Genomic DNA, 18,692 nt, shown 5'->3' on the forward strand with positions numbered 1-18,692 from the left:
TCCTATGTTTGTTAAAGGGATGTAGTTGTGGGTGGTGTTTTTTTTTTTGTCATATCTGTGGCAAATATTTTCCCCAGTTTGTCTTTTACTTTGCTTATGTTTATGTTAAATTTTTTTTTTCTGTAAAGACTTTATAAATAACCAGGCAATCAACTTCATCAGTTTTTTTCTTGATGGCTTTTGAACCTTTGTGTCATAATTCCTATGGCCAAAAATATTTTTATCTGATATTTTTATGATTTAACTTTTGACATTTAAATTTTAGATCTCTATCTGTGATTTATTGTTGTATAATTAGGTAGGGATTACATATTTTTCCTATTTGTTCTAACATCATTATCCACAAAAACCAAACACTTCCCTTCCTCCAGTGATCTGAAATGCCAAGTTCACCCATGCTAGATAATCCAATTGTGTGTGTCTATTTTTGGAAGTCCCTTTTTTCTTCCAAAGCTTTGTCTCTTTAGTTCTATTCTACAGCCACACTGTCTCAATTACTGTAGCTTTAAAGTAAATTTTAATATCTCCTAAAGCCATTCACTGTTCCTTTGTTATAATATATATATTTTTTGCCATCCTTTCATATTTTTCTCTTTGGTACATTTGAGATTGCTTTTCAAGTTCAAATGATTCTTGTTGATATTTTTATTGATTGATAGCCTACATAATAAAAGGTAATATGCAAATTGACCCTAATGGTGGAACGACTAGAAACAACCAGTCGCTATGATGCACACTGACCACCAGGGAGCAGACACTCAACACAGGAGCTGCCCCCTGGTGGTCAATGCTCTCCCACAGGGGGAGCTCTGCTCAGCCACAAGCCAGGCTGATGACTGTGAGTGCAGCGGCAGTGGCAGGAGCCTCTCCTGCTTCCTTGGCAGCACTAAGGGTGTCTGACTGCCAGCTTAGGCCCAATTCCCGGGGGAGCAGGCCTATGCCGGCAGGTAGACATCCCCTGAGGGGTCCCAGACTGAGAGAGGGCACAGGCTGGGATGAGGGACCCCCCCGCCAAGTGCACGAATTTTCATGCACCGGGCCTCCAGTATTATTATAAGATTGAGAACTTCTACCTAAGAATAAGACATGCTTACTTAGATATTCAAAGCTAAACAGAATATTTAATTTCTTTGTTCAGATCCTGCACACTTCTTTTTTTTTGCGGGCGGGGGGGCATCTGAGATATCTTTTCCATTGCTTTTTAGAGAGAGTGAAGGGAGGGAGGGAAGGAAGGAAGGAAGGAAGAAAGGAAGGAAGGAAGGGAGGGAGGGAGGGAGGGAGGAAGGAAGGAAGGAAGGAAGAAGGAGGAGGAGGAGGAGGAGGAGGAGAGAAACATTGATGTGCGAGAGACACATTGACCTGCTGCCTCCTGCATGCACCCCCACTCCTAGGGGTCAGGAAGCAAAGCGGCAACCCAGATAGTGCCTTGACTGGGAAAAAAACCAAGACCCTTTTTTGTTCAGGCTAATGCTCTAACCACTGAGCAATGCTGGCCAGGGCTCTGCACACTTCTTATTGAGATTACTCCTAGATATTTTATATGTTTTTAATGCTTCTATTTATATACTCAGTAGCATATTGTTTTCATAATCAGTTCTGTGATTATTGTTTATATTTTGGAAAGTTATTTTTTATTTATAGCAAGCCACCTTATTTAAGTTTCTTAGAGTGTGTTTTTGTTTATTCAGTTTATCCTCTTGGGTTTTCCAGTTTCACTTGTATATTTATATATTTTATGAATAATGATAATTTGTTCTTTTTTCTAGTATTTTGTGTTGTTTAAGGGGCATGCTTTTATCAGTGCTGGGTTTCTTTCTCCTTCTTCTCCTCCTCTCTCTCTCTTCAGTTGAATCTTACCCTTCATCAAGTTTCTAGCTTGACCTTGGACAAGCTACTGACATAAGAAGAAAGTGGAGCTTAGAGAGTTAGTGATGAGAGCCAGGGTGCAAACTCGGGAGTCCCTGACTTCAGGGCTCCCACTCTAAGCACCCTCTCTTCTGGCCTCAAAAATGATTTTAGAAGCTTGCTTGTTTCCAGTATCTCTCTTCTTTTCCCTTGTCAGTTTGTTCATCTCCCTCCTTCCCTCCTTCTCTCCTTCCCTCATTCTCTCTGGTTTTAAATTTATTTTTGCCCTCCCATCTTTCCTTTTCCTCCTTCCTCCTTCTCTCCTCTCTCTTCCTCCTTCCCTTTCTCTCCCTATCCTCTATTTCTTTCTCTCTTTTCTCCCTTCCATTCCACCTCCCTCCCCTCCATTTGTCGTTTATTGATTCTTTAAATCTAGCCACCCAATCTCATCCCAGAATGCATCCTGTTTGAGTCATTGTGGTGGAAATCTACAATTGATATAATAGGCATCAGCTATACCATTATGATGACTGGATGCAGGTATGGTGGACCTCTGACTTTAAGAACAACGGCTTTCATCCTGGAGCATTGCGTCTGTGAGGGGATTTTGTGTTGGGGGCTTCCTGAATTGGGTTGTTTGTTTGCCCTAACCACTTTCATCTCTTCCAGGTTATACCAAGTTCTTAACTTCTTCACTACTTCAAGGACTCTTGGTGCATATTCTCCTCTTACCTTCCACTACCATAAGGTCTCCCTTTGACAGGAAACACAGCTCACTGTGAGAATCTTAAATCAAATGACTCTGATTTCTGGAAATGTCATTATTTTAGGAGGGAGCACAGGAGGGAGGGTAGGAAAAATAGTTTAGATTTTTGTGGGGAAATGGAAAGCAAGAGGCAAAATAGAAGTTCTGTTCAGAAGACAGGAAATGGTGATAAGTTTAAAAAACCAGGGTATGTTAATTCTGCCATATTTTCTCTGCATGAATCTTGCATCAGAGAAAGATTGACTGCTCTAAACCAAGGCTTTTGTTAGTAAAGCACACGTTTATCATAGGTGCTTGAAATGGGGATGGATGAGGAGTAGGAAAAATGACAAAAAATAGAAACATCTTATTTGCACGTGACAAAATTTACAACTCTGCTTAGCAGATATAAAGAAGAGGAGATATAAAGAAAGGGTAAGGCATAGTCCTTGACCTCCAGTGTTTGTGCCCAATGGATCAGACAGCTGAGGAATGGCACTTGGGAACAAAGAGTGCTGAACTTGCTCATAAAGGCTAAGTGGGGGTTGAATTGGCACATTCTGAACCTGGTGAAAGAGCATGAGAAATGGTTTTTGGGGTTTCAAGTTAGTCCTGAATGGGTGGTTTGAGCAGAACATGTGAGGGTGAGAAATGAAAGAAAATCTTGGACAGTTAGGATGAGGTTTAATAGAAGTTTGAGAGCCACGGTAAGTTCTTGGGTACAGAAGTAACTCAATAACTGTGATCAGGAGCATGAATCTGGTAGTAGCATTGGAGTAGATTGACAGAGGCAAGGACATGAATTAAAAGACAGTCCTGCCAAGAGCCCAATCCAGAGTGCAGACAATGGGAAAAGCATAGAATGGGCAGATCCAAGAGACTCAGCAGAAAACCCTCCAGATTAAAACATGATTGGCTAGGGCTGGGATGCAGAGGAATGTCCCAGCCCTGGCTCATAGAGATGCTCACTGTGCTTAGCCCCGCTGGCTGGTGTCTGCAGGGCCTGAAGCTCACCACATCCAAAATGGCACAGTAGTAGTCTGACAAGGCCGTCAACACCCTGGAAAAGATCCAGAAGCACAACCACGGCAAGAGCACCTGGCTGATCCTGCACCACAAGATGTACGATTTGACCAGATTTTTGGAGGCATGTTCTGGTGGAGAAGAAGTCTTAAGGGAACAAGCTGGAGGTGATGCTGTTGAAATCTTTGAGGATGCTGGGCACGCTACAGTTGCTAGAGAATTGTCCAAACAGGTATCATTAGGGAGCTTCGTCCAGATGACAGGTCTAAGATAAGCAAGACTTCGGAAACTCTTATTACTACAGTTGACTCTAATTCCAGCTACGGGCCAGCTAGGTGGTCCCAGCCTCTCAGCCCTGGTCATGGCCCTGATGTATCACCTCTACACAGTGAAAGACTAAACATATCCTTGAAGCCAATGAAAGAAAAGACTGCTTTGGATCAGGGAAAATGAAGCCAATGTTAACTGCTTCAAATCAGAGAAACCTTTACCTGAAAAGTGATTTTTCAAAAAATACATATTTTATTGATTTTTTACAGAGAGGAAGGGAGAGGAATAGAGAGTTAGAAACATCGATGAGAGGGAAACATCAATCAGCTGCCTCCTGCACACCCCCCACTGGGGATGTGCCCGCAACCAAGGTACATGCTCTTGACCGGAATCGAACCCGGGACCCTTCAGTCTGCAGGCCGACGCTCTATCCACTGAGCCAAACTGGCTAGGGCTGAAAAGTGACTTTAAAGCACCCATTTCCCTTTCCTCCTACATTAGAAACAAGCCAAACCAAGAAGAACTGTTTTATGTTTTCTACGCTTGAACTTTTGTAGTGTGCCTTTTTATTCATCAGCTTTATTTTGATGTTCATTATATCTGACTTTTCAAATATAAAAAATGATTTAGTAGAGAAAGAAGATACACAATAAATAAGGTTTGAGCCTCAAATGCTACTATGCAAGACTGGACTGACCGGCAAATTTGACTTGTATTTACGTACTCTGGTCCTGAGTCAGAATATGGGCTGGAATTGAGGTTTCTTCTGTCAATTGAGCCAGTTATTTCATTAAAAAATTTACTTCCAGTTGTTAGATGGGAATCTTCATGCATTCCCATAGACCTTTCATCAGTGTTGAATGGTCTTCCAGTGATCCTCCAGTACATGCTCCAGTGAGTGAAAGTCAAAGCTGTCACCATGATGGCATAAATAGAGGAGGAGGTGAAAACCGGTGTCAGGAGACATATTGGCTGGCTTCCTTCTCTTTTTATTTTGATAACACGTGATAACTGTTTGAGAGCTCTTTTATGATTATCTATAATGAATGCTGGGACTAATGAGCAGGGAGAAGGGAAGGCTAGACCACTTCCACATTAGCCACTTTGTCAACCCCTCTGTTCTCTCCCATTCTGCAGTGGTTGCTGGTACACCAGGTGGGACTGAGCCTGTGGGGGTCTGGATGGATGGGAGAGGCAGGCTTCCTGACATACTTACCCCCTTCCTTTATCCCTCCGCAGATAAAACAGCGCAATGCTCCCACGACCACAGCGTGCTTATTCCAAGTGTACCCCCTGCCCTGTAACACACCCAAACATAGACACTCACAGTGGAGCAAATACAACGGAAATATTTTTTCAATAGACAGACATTTTAAGAAATGAAGGTCTCCAAATTTGATTATGAAAAAATACCAAGGTATAAATAGAGTCTATCTGCTGGTGCCAGGTATTTGACCACTGATTGGTCAGCCCATATGGCTAGAGACAGCTTCCTGCTGGCAACACATGCTCTTGGCTCCATGGACATTCCTCGCATATTCCAGATACAAACGCACCTGTGCAGAAAGTTCAAGCTCTTACCATAAAATTGGTAAATTGAGCTTATACATAAATTCATCACTATTGGTAGAATTAAATGTACATTCCAAAGAGTCTCTTTCGTTGTTGAACATCACGCTTAGTTCTCTAGGTTCACTGAAATAAGGTGACGTTTGCGGACAAGTGGTTACCCAAGCCGTTTGGCATGTGCTGGGATCCTCTCGTTTCTCATTTTCAGCTCACTTGGAAATTGTTCCACTTTCTATCCTTGCTGGTTTCTGTGTGGAAATAACTTCCAACATTTATTCTGTGCTCCTTTTGGTTTCTTTGTTGACAAAACTCAAGTGTGTTTATTTGGTGGCTTTAATACACTGAGTTTTCTTGACCTCCTTAGTTCACCTATTTTTATTTTACATTAACAATGAATTTAATAATGACAATAGTGATAATAATGATGATGATGATGATGATAATAATGGCTAACTGAAAAGTGTGACAGGTTTGATGCAAAGGGAGTTATATATATGATCTTATTTAGTGGTCTCTGCCAACCTATGAGGCAAATATTATTTTATTTCTATTTTCTATTTGAGAAAATGAGGCTTAGAGAGTTTTATGAGACATATCCACGCATATGTTGTAAGAAATAGGGGCAGAATAGAAATTTATAATAGCTTGTTTCCAAAGCCTACTAACTATGAGCTATTATTATACCAGCACATTTACGGATGATTCATAGTTGAATTCTAACTAACAAGAATATACCTCGAATTTAAGTTGTTCAAAAATTATTGCATAAAACATTGTTAATGTAAATATTCATCTGTACATACCAAAGGGTTAGTCCAACAATGCACAAAAAAAACTAAAGGGTTTTTTTTGCTAAATTAATAAAAAATATAATATGGTATTCTCGATTTAGCAAAGTTTTTTGAATTTGCCCATAAGGACTACTTCAAAGCTTTTTAGGAATTCAAGTATCAAATTATTAAAAATTTGCTTTGGTAACGTCTGTGATGCTCCTATTTGGTTGGCATACCAAATACAAACATAGTCTACTTTTTAGTTAATTCAGCCACGACTAAAGTAATTTATATTTACACACAAGAGCAGCAGCAATTAAAAATCACAGCCAATTCCCCACAACACTGATGATGCACTGATAAAACATGTCTTTGCTAACAATCGTGGGAATTTCAAAACTGCATGTGTCAGGCACAAAGAAAGCATTGTTATTCGGCCAAGTGTTGCATGGCAGCCAGGCTTCCCTGTAGAATGTTGAGTGAGAATCCTTGGTAAACTCGAGAAATGTGGTCATTCTAGTATTTGCATACGAAATTTTAATAATTCTTAAAAATTACAGATTCTTAGTAGGTAGTCCTTTGTCACAAATAAAACTCAGAGTCTATGTGGAGACATGCATTTATCTACTAGAGATCAGTCGTTATCTTACTGTTTTCATCATTTCATGTCCACCACTAGGATCTGTTGGTTTAGTATCCTGACTGAAAGTGATGAGGCAAAAAGAGCAGGCAGTGAGATTTTAAAAGCTGGTTAGTTTATAAATTTATTTAGAGGAGAAGGAGGATCTTATTAATATTAACCCTTTTCCTTTAGAGTATACACTAGACTTCATGGAGTAGCTCATCAACTCCTCTTCATTTTGATTTAAGCACCCATAAGTCTGGGAGGTGGGGCGATTGCCCGCATCATTTTACATATAAGCACCAGAGAAAGAAAGTGATTTGCCCAATAAAAACTTGCTAATTCCACACCCTTTCGAATGCTCCTCCCCTCCTTTTTGCCTATGGGATAGACTAAACTTCACCAGCCATTTAAAGCCCTTCATAATCTGGTCTCTGCCTACTTTTTGAATGTAATCTCCCTTGTAAACTATTGCGTACTTATTTGCCAGGTGTATTCTGCCTTCTAACCATGCCAACTACTTGTGGCTTTATCGCTCATACTCAGGACTCCCCAAATTTATGATTTAATGGGTTAGAAAATTACCAAATAAATTAATAAATGGACAACCGATTCATGAAAGACTTTATAGGTGGACATCAAAATGTAGAAAGGACATAATCTTGGGGGAAAAAGGCTGCTCATTAACATAAAATTTGAAAGCCTCACTCATTGCCTGTATTTTCCTCTTTTAGCCACAGACTGTTGAAAAAAATTGTTCTGGACTGGCATTGGCATTGTGGTGTTTGGGAACTTTGTGCTTTTGTACACACTGTTTTCTCTGACGGGAATTCTTCACTTTACTCATGCCACTAGCCTTTGGCCTGTCTGACTAAAATCCTCTTAGTCCTTCAATTCTCAATTTACACGTTGACCTTAGAAAATCTTCTCCATCTCCAATCACCTGTTCTCTCTAACCCTACCCAGCTCTCCAGTCACCACTCCTTGGTGGTCTGTGCATCCTCTTCCATGCACCAATCACTGTCCAGGGGTTATTTGCTGCTGTCTCTGGCCACAGGCCATGAGCGTCTAGAAGACAGAGACTGTGCATATGTCTTTTGCACATACTCAGTGCACAATAAGTATTTAATAGATGAATGAGTGAATGAATGAAGGAGCGAGTAAATTCTGGGGTGCTCTTCATGCTTTGTTTGTGTCTGTATGTCTTCTTTGACCTGCAGTTTGAAGCACAGACAATTTATTCCAACAAACACACTCACTGAATTGAATTAATTTATGAGCTTTGACCTCATCATTTCTTCTATTTTTCTTTGTCAGGGAAAACTAATTATGTTCTCCATTATCAGAGTGTCTGGGTACAGTCTGCAGCTGCTGTCTGAAATGCTTCCACGGACAATATGCTTCTCTCCGCTCTTCTGGTCAGCTTGCGTTTTTTATTCTGTTCGCTTTTGGTTCACCATGTTGATTTTCATATTTTTATTTATTTTTATGGCAAAAGGAATGTTAAGACATGTAAAAAGTACATATGGAGAATAATCAGCATTTTCTGGTAGCCTGATCTTTCTAAATCCACAGAGGCTTATGACATCTTGCCTTTTTATTGTTGCTTTTTAAAAACATATACACATTTAAAAAATATATTCTTATTGATTTCAGAGAGGAAGGGAGAGGGAGAGAGAGAGAGAGAAAAATATCAATGATGAGACAGAATCATTGATCGGCTGCCTCCTGCATGCCCACACTGGGGATCAAGCCCGTAACCTGGGCATGTGCTCTGACCTGGAATCGAACCATGACCTCCTGGTTCATAGGTCGATGCTCAACCACTGAGTTATGCTGAGCGGACAATATAGACATTTTTTTTTGCCTTTAAAAAAAATTTTGTCAAAACATCTTATCCAGAAAGGATAGCCACAGCTTCTCATAAGATTCAGTAGTGATATGAGCACCCTCATTTGGGGAAATGCTATCTATGCAATATGAATTATGGGTTGAACATTTTTCCAGACAGCTATGACTCATGTCCTTCCACTGACTTTTGCTGTCACAAGGGGAATGCTTTATTGCCTTTCTTATAGAGATGCCCCCTGCAGACATAGAATTGCTGAGAGCTTTTCTCTAAGGCTGTACAGCCACAAAAACACCCAGGCACACTTCAGTCTGGGCTTGGGTCTACATCTTAGAAGAAACATTAATCCCTCTCCTTGAAATTCTTTCTTTGCCTTTCGTAGTCTTCTCTTTTGTTATGAAAGTAACCTGTTTTTTATAGAGTCAGAATAATAATAACCACAACTACTTAGGAGCACTAAGTACTAGTTTTGTACTCCCTCTTATTTACAATTCTTTCACTTGTTATCAACCAATTTTGTCCCCATTTTATAAATGAGAAAGCTGGAAACCAGAGTGTTAAGTGCTTTGGTCAAAGCCACGCAGCAGTAAGTGGTGGAGGTAAAGCCACGTGACCCCAGAGCCTCTGTTCTTTCCATTAGACCAGTGATGGCGAACCTATGACACGCGTGTCAGAGGTGACACGCGGACTCATTTTTTTGGTTGATTTTTCTTTGTTAAATGGCATTTAAATATATGAAATAAATATCAAAAATATAAATCTTTGTTTTACTATGGTTGCAAATATCAAAAAATTTCTTTATGTGACACGGCACCAGAGTTAAGTTAGGGTTTTTCAAAATGCTGACACGCCGAGCTCAAAAGGTTCACCATCACTGCATTAGACCATGCTGCCGCCCTCATCAGACAATCTCCATCACAGCTCTGTGGTTTTGTGCTTCTGCTTAACTCCTGTAAAGATAAAGTGTCTGATTCACAGGGTTGTGCTGAGAACTAAATGGGGTAATATATGTGAAAGAGCTTGGCATGGTGTCTGTGCATCGCAAGAAATGACTATTTTTCTTAATTTCTTCCTTTTCCTCTGTGTCTTCCTTTCTCCACTGACTTAATCCTACCCCATCCCCCAGTTTTAGACATCTCCTCACGGTCCATCAAGGTCTGTTCTGTTTTGGATCTCTTTAGGAGACAGTATTAGTTCTCTTGGGCTGAATACGAGAAATATGGCTGTGATTCAGTCTTTCGTTATTATTTGAATAAAAAATGCTGAGAACCAAAGTTTAAGCCTTGGGACATACCACATGTAAAGGATGGGAGGAAGAAGTGCTGTTTTGTCAGAAAAGAGAGGGAAAGTAAGTAGAGAGGAGGTGGTAGGGCAGGTTGATATATTGCCATGGATATCTAAGGTGGAGGAGCTTATAAGAAGGAAGGAGTTGGTCAACAATGTCAAATGCCAGAGTGGGCACGATGACTATGAAATGTGGAGGGGTGGGTGGAGGTGGGCAAAGCGGGGGGTGGGGGGGGGAACGAGGACACCCGCAATTATGTCACCATTAAAAACATTTAATTAAATAAAAGAGAAATGTGACCATGCCATTTGATTTGGTCATTTGGATGTATTTGAAGGCCTGGGAGAAAAGTTTCAGTAAAGGCCATCGGCTGGAAGCAAGTGAAGAGGCTGATGAAGAAATAGAGGCAGTAGTGATTTAATATGTTTTGTTTGAAAAAGTCCTTGGAAAGATTTTTGATACCTTAAAGAGGTGGCTTATTTGAGGGAATTTTTTTCTTTAGCTTAGGACAAATACAAGTATTTTTATGGACAGAAATTAAGGATTAGTAAAGATGACTTTGAGAATGCTGGAGGATAGGGATAATTGATTGATAAGTTTTTATCAGTTTTAAAGAAAGCCTGAGAATAAAGGGTGTCCCAACATTTACGCAAGAAGTAATTTTGATAGAAAACACAGGTTTATAATTAAAAAATCGTAAATTTTTTATTGATTCATAAAGTATACAGTATAGGGTTATGTATGGAATAGCATATCGGGTAAATGGCCTCCATGGCTTTGCTGGCACATATGCACTCTTTTGTTGAAGTTTTCCATGACCGTTTTGCATAAATGTGGCTGAATTTCGTTGATACAGCGCTCAATTTCCTCCTTTAAGGCATGGGTGGTCGTGGGCTTGTTGGCATAAACCTTAGACTTCAAAAAACCCCAAAGAATAAAGTCCAATGGCGTAAAATTGCATGATCTGAGCGGCCAATTCTTATCACCAAAACGGGAAATTACACCACCAGGAAATGACTCATGTAGTAATTGAATCGTTTCTCGGGCGTATGTGCCAGCAAAGCTGTGGAGGCCATTTACCCAATATGCTATTTCATACATAACCCTATACTGTATACTTTATGAATCAATAAAAATTTACAATTTTTAATTATAAACCTGTGTTTTCTATCAAAATTACTTCTTGCGTGAATTTTGGGACACCCTTTATAACATCAAGATCACAGGGAGAGTCCAGTCAGTGTGGCTCAATGGTTGAGCGTCAACCTATGAACCAAGAGGTCAGGTCACATGCCCAGGTTGCAGGCTCGATCCCCAGTGGGAGGTGTGCAGGAGGCAGCCAATAAATGATTCTCTCTCATCATTGATGTTTCTATCTCTCTCTTTGTCTCTCTCTCTATGAAATTTTATTTATATATATATATATTTAAAAAGATCACAGGGAGAAAAAGTGGGTGCATTATTATTTAGAGAGGAAGGGAGAAGGAAAATCATTGATTGGCTACCTTCTGCACACCCCCTACTGGGGATCAAGCCCACAACCCGGGCATGTGCCCTTGACTGGACTCAAATCCCAGACACTTCAGTCCACAGGCCAACGCTCTATTCACAGAGCCAAACCAGCTAGGGCAGCCAAACCAGCTAGGACTAACTTTTAACTTCTTCTTTATCCTTTTAAATATTTTTCAGATTTTTCTATAACAAGTAACTATTATTACTTTTTTATTTTTAATAGCTCATAAATTATTCAGATTTATAATGATAAAGTAATATAAGTTCATGGCACTAAAAAGCTATAGAAACATATAAGATGAAAAATAAAAGTCCCTACATACCCTAATACTCCACTTCCATTTCTTTAAAACAACTACCATCTAAATTTTTCTTGGTACTCTTTTACACATATACATTTTTAATGGATATATAGTTGGCACACAATATTAAATTAGTTTCTGTTGTACAACATAGTGATTTGACATTCAAATACCTTACAAAATGATCACCTCCCTAAGTCTAGTAACCATCTGTCACCATATAAAGTTATTACAATATTATTGATTATTTCCTATGCTATATTTTACACCCATGGGACTGATTTATTCTGTTACTGGAAGTTTGTATCTCTTAATCCTCTTCCTTTTTTTCACCCATCCTCTCACCCCCATCTCTTCTGATAACCACGAGTTTATTCTTTGTGTCTGTGAATCTGTTTCTGTTTTTTTTTTTTTTGTTATTGTTGTTTATATTGCTCTTTAGATTCCACATATAAGTGAAATCAGACAGTATTTGTTTTGTTATGTCTTACTTATTTCACTTGCCATAATACCCTCCACGATGTTGCATGATGGTCCATCCATGATGTTACAAATAGCAAGATTTCATTCTTTTTTTATGGCTGATTAATATTTCATTATATATATGCACCACATCTTTTTTGTTGTTGTTGTTAAGTCTTACTTGAAAATATTTTCCCATTGAATTTTAGAGAGAGTGGAAGGGAGGGGGAGAGACACACAGAGAGAAATATCAATGTGAGAGAGACACATCGATTGGTCGCCTCCTGCATGCATTCTGACCAGGGCCAGGGATTGAGCCTGCAACCGAGGTACATGCCCTTGACCAGGAATTAAACCTGGGACTCTTCAGTCCATGGGCCGATACTCTGTCCACTGAGCCAAACCGGCTAGGGCTTTATCCATTTATTGACAGACACCTAGGTTGCTTCCATATAATGGCTTTTGTAAACAGCTCTGCAATGAACATAGGGGTTCCAATATCTTTTCAATTTAGTATTTTCACTTCTTCGGATATATACCCATAAGTGGAATAACTGGGTAATAAGGTAATTTTTTTTAAAACCTTTGGGGAATCCCCATACTGTTTTTTTCCCATAGCAGCTGCACCAATTTACATTCCCACTAACAGTGTTAGGGCACCCGTCGCTCCTCAGCCTCACCAACTCTTGTTATTTCTTGTCTTTTTGATGATACCATCTTGACAGATGTGAGGTGATGGCTCATTGTGGTTTTGATTGGCATTTTTCTGATGTTTGTGATGTTGAGCATCTTTTCATATGTCTTATGGCCATATGTATATGTTCTTTGGAGAAATGTCTATTCAGATCCTCTGCCCATTTCTTCATCAGATTGTTGTTTTGCCGTTGTTGCTGAGTTGTATGAGTTCATTACATATTTTGGATATTAACCCTTATCGGATACATCATATGCAAATATCTTCTTTTCAGTAGGTTGCCTTTTATGTTTTAAAACCAGAAAACATTATTGAAAAGTCACAAGTAAAGAAATTAAACTGGAGTCTTTAATCAGAACCAGGCAGGGGAGAAACCAATATGGCGGCATAGGTAAACACCGGAAATTGCTGCCTCGCACAACCACTTCAAAAATACAACTAAAAGACAAAATGAACATCATCCAGAACCACAGGAAGGCTGGCTGAGTGGAAATTCTACAACTGGAAGGAAAGAGAAAAGCACACTGAGACTCAGAGGAGGTTCGGAAGTAAAGTGCAGAGTTATGGAGGCACGTGGAAAGGGCTGGCAACTGAGGACACGGTTGTCTTTTTCAATCGGGAGGGAGTCTCAAGCTCCCGACTGCTCTGAACTCCAGTTCCAGGCGAGTCTCTGGGGACCCAGACTCATATGGGAGAAACTGGACTATCTGGCATCTGTTGGAACTCGAGGGCGGCTTTCTCTCAGAGGTGCTTGCAGCGATTACCGGGACACTGACACGTGGGGCCTCTTAGGGTAGGACTGAAGAGCAGCCATAGCTGCTTGCTCCACCCTGTTGATCCCCTGAGACCCTGCCCCACCCAAGCTGTGTGCAGAGGCTTTTGCATATGAAAGGCCTGGCCCTTTGCAATCTAAAATTACCTAACAAACTGCAGCTGGGTCAGAGAAAGCCAGAATATCCAAAAGAAGGCCCAAGGCCCCACAGCAGCTTGCATTGCTTCACAGCTGAGCTCCTGCTGAGTAGCCTCAGGCAGAGGCTAAATTAGCACCTCATTAGAGATCCAAGAGCCAGGATACCCAGTGGTCAGAGTGGGACCATCCAATTACAACTACTCAGATCTATAAGGGACACACTCAGGGGGCAGACTCAGTGAGTACCAAAGCCCACTGAAGCAAGTCTTGCCCCAGAAGGGTGTCTCCAGCACAGAAGTTCTCCCACTGCAGACACAGCTGATTCTCACAGCCAATTGGCCTGGAGGTCAATTCCTCCCAGTGATACCTACAACAATCAAGGCTTAACTACAACAAAACTGTGCACAAAGCCCACAAAGGGGTGCACCAAGAGTGTCCACCTCAAGTAATTGGGGAGGCTGAGCCACTGGGCCCTATAGGACAGCTAGCACAGAAAGCCACTCTATCAACACAGGGAAGCATAAAAAATGCGGAGACAAAGAAACAGGTCACAAATGACAGAAATGGAGGAAAGCAAACTACTGGATATAGAGTTTAAAACCACACTTATAAGGTCTTTAAAGAATTTTCTAGAAACTGCCGATAAATTTAGTAAGACCCTCAATAAGTCTAGTGAGACCACCGATAAACTTAGTGAGACCCTCAAGAAATCTAGTGAGACCCTCGAGGTTATGAAAAAGGACCAACTAGAAATTAAGCATACACTGACTGAAATAAGGAATATTATACAGAGTTCCAACAGCAGACTAGAGGATAGCAAGAATCAAGCCAAAGATTTGAAATACGAAGAAGCAAAAAACACCCAACCAGAAAAGCAAAAAGCAAAAAGAATCCAAAAATATGAAGATAGTGTAAAGAGCCTCTGGGACAACTTCAAACGTACCAACATCAGAATTATAGGTGTGCCAGAAGAAGAAAGAGAGCAAGATATTGAAAACCTACTTGAAGAAATAATAACAGAAAACTTCCCCTACCTGGTGAAAGAGACTTACAAGTTCAGGAAGCGCAGAGAACCCCAAACAAAAGGAATCCAAAGAGGACCACACCAAGACACATCATAATTAAAATGCCAAGAGCAAAAGACAAAGAGAATCTTAAAAGCAGCAAGAGAAAAACAGTCAGTTACCTACAAGGGAGTACCCATACGACTGTCAGCTGATTTCTCAACAGAAACTATGCAGGCCAGAAGGGAGTGGCAAGAAATATTCAAAGTGATGAATACCAAGAACTTACAACCAAGATTACTTTACCCAGCAAAGCTATCATTCAGAATTGAAGGTCAGATAAAGAGCTTCACAGATAAGAAAAAGCTAAAGGAGTTCATCACCACCAAACCAGTATTATATGACATGCTGAAAGGTATCCTTTAAGAAGAGGAAGAAGAAGAAAAAGGCAAAGATACAAATTATGAACAACAAATACACATCTATCAACAAGTGAATCTAAAAATCAAATGAATAAATAATCTGATGAACAGAATAAACTGGTGAATATAATAGAATCAGGGGCATAAAAAGGGAGTGGACTGACTATTCTCGGGGGGGGGGAAGGGGTATGGGGAATGCAGGAAGAGACTGGACAAAAATCATGCACCTATGGATGAGGACAGTGGCGGGGGGGAGGTAAGGGCAGAGGGTGGGGTGGGATCCGGGTAGAGGGGAGCTATGGGGGGAAAAAAGAGGAACAACTGTAATAATCTGAACAATAAATATTTAATTATAAAAAAAAGAACCAGGCAATAATGGTTAACAGAGCATGATTAATATTCTTTATAACTATAGCTAGTTCCCAATATTCTATTTTTGCCCCTAACATTTCCCCACTGCTATTTCTATCATCTCATATCTATGAGATTAGTTTTAGATGAAAAGTCTCATCCTAGTGGACATTTGCTTCTGCCTTGAAAGCAGTTCCCAGGGATGGAATACAGGGAATGCAGGATCTAAAAAGAGGAAGACATTGAATACAGCAGCAACAATTAGACCATAAAGAAATAAACAAGCCCTAGCCCGTTTTCTCAGTGGACAGAGCATCGGCCTGTGGACTGAAGGGTCATGGGTTCAACTCCGGTCAAGGGCACATGCCCAGGTTGTGGCTTGATCCCCAGTGGGGGGCGTGCAGGAGGCAGTCAATCAATGATTCGCTCTCATCATTGATGTTTCTATTTCTCTCTCCCTCTCCCTTCCTCTCTGAAAATAAAAATATTTTCTAAAAAGTAAACAAATAAACAGGAGAAAAATTAAAAATAATTCCTGCAAAAAAAAAAAAAAAGAAGATGGGTAAATTCTAGCATGGCAAGATCATGACCTTTGTCCTTTCTCTATAGAAAGTATTTACTGGAAGACGGCATAAAAGGGGAAAATTGGTGATAAAAAAATAAATTGAAAAAATTTTAAAAAGAAATTAAATTGGAGAAGGATAATATCACCTGGCATCTGGTTTTTTGACTCCTTTAAAAAGACTAATAAGATTGCCAGAGAGGAATATAAACAGGAATGAACTTGTGAGAATGAAGGGAACGGAAAGGAGACAATAGCCGGCAAAGGACATCAACAATATTTTAGGAGATGGAAAGCAGATGGCCCAGTGATTTCTCAGTAGGAGAGTACAGAAATCTAAAACTCGAGTGCTTGCAGCAGGGAAAGCCAGCAAGAAAGGAAGGCAGTGTATGTTGCAGAATTCTTGAAAGACTCAGCAATGAGAGGTGAGTGCTAATGAGACTAAAAACAGGAAAATTGGTTAGAAGCGCTCCAAATCTTCCCCTCTCTGCAGACACAAGGAGTTGCCCTTACCCTTGCTGCCTGCTCTGTTAGAAGCTTGGAGATGAAATTTAGAGACTCTGGACCTGGGACATCAGCTGAAAACAGGGGAATTAAGAGAAATGTATTCTGAAGAGTAAGCTCAGTCCTCTCCCTACCTCTCCTCCTCCCCTGCCCGCCCACACCACTCTATTTTCACTTAGCTCTCAGAATGTTGTTGACTAGGCGTACACCTTATCAGGACAGTGGAAGGTTCCTCTCTGGGCAAACTGACTAGTGTAAGAGAAAAGGCCTTCCTTCAGTGAAAGGGCGGAGTCCTGATGGATCACACTCTGATGAGGCCCAGCAGTAGGTAATCACTGCTTAAGCATAAAGAGCTTTCATTCAGCTGTTTAGTACCTCATTCTTAAATGTAAATGGGCAGCTGTGGATCTGTAAATATTTCTAGGGAGCCTCTAACAGAGACCAAAACAAACCAACAGAAAAAGCACACACAAAACAGACAATGCAGGAAGGAGAAGAATACCTCACAAATACTATCGTTATGATTTTCACTAGAAAACATATTGCATTCACAAAGGCTAGGAAGCTATGAAAATAAAACTTTTTGAAGATACGAAGGACCTTTCTGGTTTTATAAATGTGGTCATGAAAATTAAAAGGTCAATAGACGGATTTGTAAAACAATGTTTAGGAAATAATTCCCCCAAAGTACAAAAGGAAAAGAAAGAGGTGAAAAATGGGGAAAAAAGTTTAGTTAGTAGGAATTTTATAAAGGAGGGTAGAAGTTATTAAAGAAATAATAGAAGGCTGTGTGCAGAACTAAAGGACTTGTCTCCTCATTGTAAGGGACCACCAACTGTCCAGCACGGTGAATGCAAAAAGACCTCTCCAAGGCGTGTCATTGTGAAATGTCAGAATCCTTAATTTGAGATCTTAAAAACTTTCTAAGGTGAAAACTGATTATAATCAAACGATTAGATTTAAGAGTGAAGCCAGATTTGTCATTAGAAACACTGAAAGTTAGAAAACAATGGACAATTCCTTCAGAAACCTAGAAAAATTATTTCTAAACTAGAATTTTGTGCTCAGCCAAATATTTAAGACTCAAAATATGTTACTGTGCTTGCACCCTTTCTTAAAAAAAGAAATAGAGTATATGCTACACCTGAATGAGGAAGTACCAAATAAGGACAAAAAGTTGATAGAAGAAACTAGGCAATACCATTCAGAAAAGGGGTGAAGGCAATTTCCATGATGACAGGTGTTTATCGAGGCTAGCAAGAAAGCAGCCCACCTTACAGCAGTGGGTCAGAAGGATCTGGAAAAGAAATTGAACTGACTGATTACTTGATGTGCACTGAGAAAATTTTACAGTTCTTTGAAGAAGTAGAAGGGGAATTATTGAAAAGTACATGACAAATGAAACAAATGAAAAAAGACAGTAACTCCAGGAAGAGCAAATTTTAGAAAGGCTGCAGTATTAGCGAGTCATACAGTGATAGTACAGCTAGTAAATAATACTTAGAGACTTATCCTATATAATAACAGCATAGTATGCAAATTGTCCCCTTGACTGGGAGGTCATCTGGGAGTTCGACCAGGGGGCAGAGCTGGCTGGGGGAAGGGAGGGAGGCCCCAGCCGGCAGCAGGCAGCTGCCAGGGACCCCACCAGTGCACAAATTTCATGCACTGGGCCTCTGGTCCTATTATAAGAATAATTGCTTTAGCTAAAAGTTTTTATGTAATTCTGTAGGGAGTGTGGAGTGCAGAAAAGTCTGTTCATGTCTGTTTGGGGTAGGATGAAAGTGATATCTTTATCTTTCATAGTAGTAAGTTGTAAGATAGTACAAAAAAATTGGAAAATCAAAACAGCACTATTTAAATCTTATCAGAAATAAGAAAACCATTGCCTTTTTGTTCCAGACAAGGGGGTCAGAATATAAAGGGAACTCTTGTTTGTGTTGCCTTATAATAGTTTAAGCCCAGTACCTATTTTGCTTTCCTAAAAA

At 40.1% G+C, this 18,692-nt stretch overlaps 1 protein-coding gene and 1 pseudogene across 1 annotated transcript in view; both read left to right on the forward strand.

Moving 5' to 3' along the window:
• Positions 1 to 18,692, forward strand: part of ST8SIA1 (ST8 alpha-N-acetyl-neuraminide alpha-2,8-sialyltransferase 1) — a 141,969-nt gene that overhangs the window by 22,154 nt on the left and 101,123 nt on the right. The gene's annotated exons all lie outside the window — the stretch shown is intronic.
• LOC139005620 (cytochrome b5-like) lies at positions 3,615 to 4,013 on the forward strand (annotated as a pseudogene).

The sequence above is a fragment of the Myotis yumanensis genome, unplaced genomic scaffold, assembly GCF_028538775.1.
Source record: "Myotis yumanensis isolate MYYU_CA2020_CCGP unplaced genomic scaffold, mMyoYum1.0.hap1 SCAF_3, whole genome shotgun sequence".
NCBI classification, from domain to species: domain Eukaryota; kingdom Metazoa; phylum Chordata; class Mammalia; order Chiroptera; family Vespertilionidae; genus Myotis; species Myotis yumanensis.